We start from the raw sequence: 5,283 nt of genomic DNA, 5'->3' as shown, positions 1-5,283 counted from the left end.
GCTACATTCTCTAGTTTCACCTCCCCATCCCTGCCACAATATCTGTTACACTCCAAGCCTTTCCCATTACATTTAGTAATTCCATTTTCCCTCCTATCGTTTGTTCATTGCGAATCACCCATTCAGGGTCTCCTTCCCCTGTTACTGCCAATTTACTTGACTATATCATTCTCGGTTTACTCGTATGTGTTCCAAGTAATTCCTATATTTACCTTTCCTCTGCAATGCTCTTCCTAAATTGTCTACCTCCATCTACGAATCCTACACCTTTCTCAATTTTGTACTGCCTTCTTCCTACCCCCCAAAAAATTACCATTATCTATGCAAATTCGTTGCATCTCAAAATTTTCTGCATTCTCTCAAAATATTTCACATCCTTCTTTTTACATTATCTGGAATAGTCTTTCGAATTTATTACACCTTTGCTATGCCTTCTGTATATTTTTACATTTCCAACACCAGTATCATTCACAGCCACGTTCCGAGTCTTTTCTCTGTTCAACATTCACCCTCTTCTTTTTTTTTCTATTTCTAGTTATTTTTTTCTTTCACTGTCTAGACATTAATCCTTTCATTTCTCCTCTTCCAGCCTCTAGTCTTGGTCATTAATTTTCTTTCACTTTCTTTATCAGTGTTGGTTTTCCATTCGTTTTCTACCTCTCACTCATTATCAACTTTCTCTTTCTTTCCTTTTTCTTCCTGCCGTTCGTCGCGCCACTGTCATCGTCCCCTTTCATTTTTTCTTCTACGCCTCTCTCGCTAATGATCATTTCCTTCCCCTTTTCCTCTTCCACTACAACTTTTCCCCAGTCCGTCCCTCCCGTCCATCACAACCTTACCTTCGTCCTTCCTCTCTCCCCCTATCCTCTTCCATCATAACCTTACCTCTTTCCCTCCTATCTACCCTTTCCACTTCTAATTATCTTCCATCTTTTGCAGAGATCCTCTTTCGATTCCTCCTCTTTAATTTTCTCCGCAATCCGCCTGCAGCAGCCCCCTCCCCCCCCCTTTCGCCTGGTAAACCAACTGAGGAGAAATGAGGGAAGCGGGAGGAGGTAAGGATAAGGAGGAAATAAGTGAAAGAGAGGATGGAAGATGTAGAAAATAGGGAGAGGAGAAATGGGGAAAGGGGGAAGAAAGATAAGAGAAGTGGGAATGGGAAAGGAAGCAAAGGGAGGGATAAAGGGGATAAGGGAAAAGGGAAATAATGGGTAGCGATATGGGAAAGGGGGTAAAGGGAGGAAGGTCACAGCACGCCCCAGGGTGATAATGCACCACCACGCCCCCTTTATTAAACTAGGAACGATTTATTCTTCCTATATGAAAATTTCGCCACAGTTGCTGAGAAGACCCCGACGCGTATGTTGGGGTGGGGGTGGAGCACTGGGTGGGGAGTTACTGGGGGTGGGGGAGTTACTGATGGGGGAGTTACTGGGGATGGGGGAATATGGTAGAGAAGTGGGAGAGGGGGAGAAGGCGGGGGTACAGGCTAGAGGTGTAAGGAAGATGGATTAGGAGGAAGGGGGATTAGGGTGTGGGGAGAGATGGATTGAAGAAGAAAAGGCCTGGCTGTGAGAGAAAAGATGGATGGAAAAGGAATGAGGGGTAGGAGATGATGGAGGAAGAAGGTGAGGAAGAAAGACCTGGGTGTAAGAACGAAAAATTGGGAGGGGGAATTTTTAGGTATTATGACACGTATTTCCTGGCTATAGTAATAGTAGTAGTAGTAGTAGAAACAGTGTTATCATCATCATCATCATCATCATCATCATCATCATCATCATCATCATCATCATCATCATCATCATCATCATCATCATCATCAACATAATCATTATCATTATTATTCATATTATTTGATCAAGACCCTGTAGTGGTTCTCAGGGGCTATCATCTCTGGGTGTTTTCCTGCAGCTGACAAAAAAAAAATGAGAAGCTGGTCTTAGAAACTAGTAGAAAAGTTCACCAAATCTTAGAAACAACTAGAAAAACCCTCTATTCTTGACGTGTCTAGAAATAAATGAGGAATCGTAGCCCAAGCGAGTGGTGGAAGGAAAGATAGTTGAAACGTGTTATAGGAAAAGCAAGGATAATTAGGTTAAGCTGTGAGAGGACCATCAGAACACAGAGATATTTTTCCTGCACCTGTGTGTGGGTAGAGAGAGAACGAGGTTATCTTGACCCACACACTGAGAGTTCCCAGCAGGTGACGTCAAGACCTTTTGTGTATAATCGATTTTTTTATTAGTCGGTAGGAAATAAAACCATTTTTTTCGAGTTTCTATTCAACAATGGCTGAAACTCACAAAATGTTTATTATATCGTTGTGTGTTCTCTATATTCGGTAAATACGTCATTACTGATAAATTCTCTTATCTTGCTTAAACAAAAAATAAACCTTTATGGATACTTCTTAATGTCTAATCTTGTAGAAACTAACACAAAGAGTGAAAATAAGCGAGCATCCACGTACCCAGGGATAAAAATACAAAATTATTCCCTTGAAAACTGTCTCGGTATTCCATCTATCTCCACTTCACTAACCTCGTTCGTTCCTTTCTTAACTTCCCTTCACCATTTTATTCACAAACTTTCCTTCTCTCTTAATTGACCATCTCTACGTTCTCTCATCAATTACTACAGCAATACTTATTTCTCCCTTTCCATCTCAGGCTGTACTATTTCTACACTTTTCTTATTTTATTTATTTCTTTAGTCTCGACAGAAATCATGAAAGAAATGGTCTATAAGTTATGGTAATGAATAACGTACTAAAAAAAATGTACTCCCAAACACTAGACTCAGTGATGTCGCTGTTTCGGGGCGATGTAACTTACCATGTTCAACTCTGTATTTCAATTTCCTTCCTTGAAACTCCAGACACTGACCCCTTCCTCCCCATACACGCTAAGATAAACAAATATTGGATGAATTGTTCCACTGCTTCCCTCTCTGTCATTGTTGGCATAAGGTATTTTTTCTTCTCTTTGACTGGTGGTGCAAGCAGAGAGAGGAGCAGCTGCACCATCTCCCTCATCCCTGACACTAACTGGTAGGAGCATATCTCTACTCTGCTCACGTATACTGCAGGTGTCAAAGGAAATTTTATCACTGCTAGTATGTGGCTGGTGCGCCGTGTTGCTGGGAGAGTAGAGGGAGGTGGAAGGAGGAGGAGAGGAAGGGTGTAGGGGTAAGGAGGTAATAGATATCAAGTCATATATTGTACTAATTAAATAAAACACTATAACATTTAGTATACAACATATTAGTTTGTTATGGTAACTATTGTAAACTGTAGACTATGTAACAAATTAAGGAAGGTAGGGTTTCCCCACTCCTGGCCCTTGGCACGCAGGGCAAATATTGTCATTAATAATTGAGGGCCAGTGAAGGAGCCACTCAGGGAGAGTGACTGATTAACTGTTAGGGTGCAGTCGACGGCGTGATGAGTGACTACCTCCAGGGTGAGAACGGGGTGGGATAAGGAGCGTTTCCAGGGTGGTGGATTAAACACATATGTAAATGAATGAATATAAGTATTGGGTCAAACATAAAACTGTTACATAACTCACACATAAAACATTGAACCCGACTCTCTCTCTACTGTTATCACAATTAATATAAATTATGTAATATTATTCTATATGCAAATTGAGATTACAAATTTCGTAGATACAAAACTTTAATTTCGTGTCTTTTCATTCTTTCTTTATCATCTGTGTATTTAATTTCCTGCTTTAGTACCATAAGATATCGTCAACCTTAGGAACACAGAGACACTCAAGGTCGACTGGATAATACGTTAGTAGAGTAATTAGAGGAGGTACGGGTTCACATACCCAACTTGGTCCAGACTTAGTGCGAGCGGCGGCATCTGATATCCTGCAGCAGTTGAAGGAGATGAAGTGCTCTGCGGCAGACACAAGACAAGTGCTAGCAATGAAGAGACGATTACAGCGGCCGGGTGCGGTATGTTGATGCACGCGTCTCCTGGCGGGGCTGTTCCTCCACTTGTAACATTATAACACCAGGATCTTGACAACCGCAAAGGAATTTCGTTCACACATAGTTGACTGGATTATCACCGGCTGGGCGTCACTCTCGCCCTAAGTCAGCCAGTTACTAGGGCGACTTAGGTATTTTTTTAGGCCATTAAGTCGCAAAATAACTATTCAGAAACAAACATACAGGTACAGATTTAAGCACGAGCACAGGTACAGTGATTTGTACACGGTAACTGTATCACGACGTGGTGCCGCACCTGGCTGTGTCCATAAAGGTGGCATCTGAACTATGATATAAAGTATAAATGTATAATCACATTCAGGCCCCCTCAGTAATTCTCAGCCATGTCACCGTCTTAAGTAGTGGGAGGAATTTTCATCGTGTTGACAGTCCCGTAAAGGTGGTGCCTTAAATGAGATGTGATAAGAACTTTGCCTCGAACCTTCCTAAACTAGTCACTTGCATACTGTAGAGGCGGTGACCTTACTGTCATTCATAACACTCACTGCCTCTAACACTAATTAATATATTCGATAACTTCCTAATATGTAATACCCCAATTTCATGTCGAGATTAATGAATATATATTCAGTAATAGCGAACGTGATTGTCGGAGAACTGGACTAACCAATATTGTGTAGCCACAATAATTTGTTGGCCTTTTACCTGGAGATGTATTCTTATATTCGGGTTTGTTTTATCTGACAAGTGGGGTAACGCCTAAGTATGGGCATCTTTTCACGTATCATTTACAACATACAGCCAGGTGCATCGTTATTCAACTATAAGTATTTCATATGTATCTGGACTAAGACTGAAGAGCCAGACAAGGATGATTACTAAATCTGTATCGAAGAACAATTTCATCCGCTTCCTTACAGCCTTCTCGGGTGCTGACTGGCGGGCCACGGACTATGAAAAATTAGCTTTACATCGCCAGAGGCGTCGGGCGGTAGCATAAAGAACCAAACAAAAATAACTTTGCTGTTTTTTCACACCATCGTCGCGAAAAATGTAACACAGACCTTTCTCTCTCTTTTCTCGACACAGTGAGCGTCGAAAAAAACATCGACAGAATATTATGAAGACAGCAGCAGCAGCAGCAGCAGCAGCAGCAGCAGCAGCAGCAGCAGCAGCAGCATTATGCCTTAAGATACATTACATATTCAAAGACAGATTAATTGAACCCATAATGTTGGTGAAATTGTTGTAATAAAGGCAGCGTTGATACCTGGTCTTACTGTCAGGGCAATAATTGCAACTTAATTTCCGGTGTAA

This window comes from Homarus americanus, unplaced genomic scaffold (genome assembly GCF_018991925.1).
Source record: "Homarus americanus isolate GMGI-L3 unplaced genomic scaffold, GMGI_Hamer_2.0 scaffold45848, whole genome shotgun sequence".
NCBI lineage: Eukaryota > Metazoa > Arthropoda > Malacostraca > Decapoda > Nephropidae > Homarus > Homarus americanus.
Note: the sequence above shows the minus strand (reverse complement) of the source record.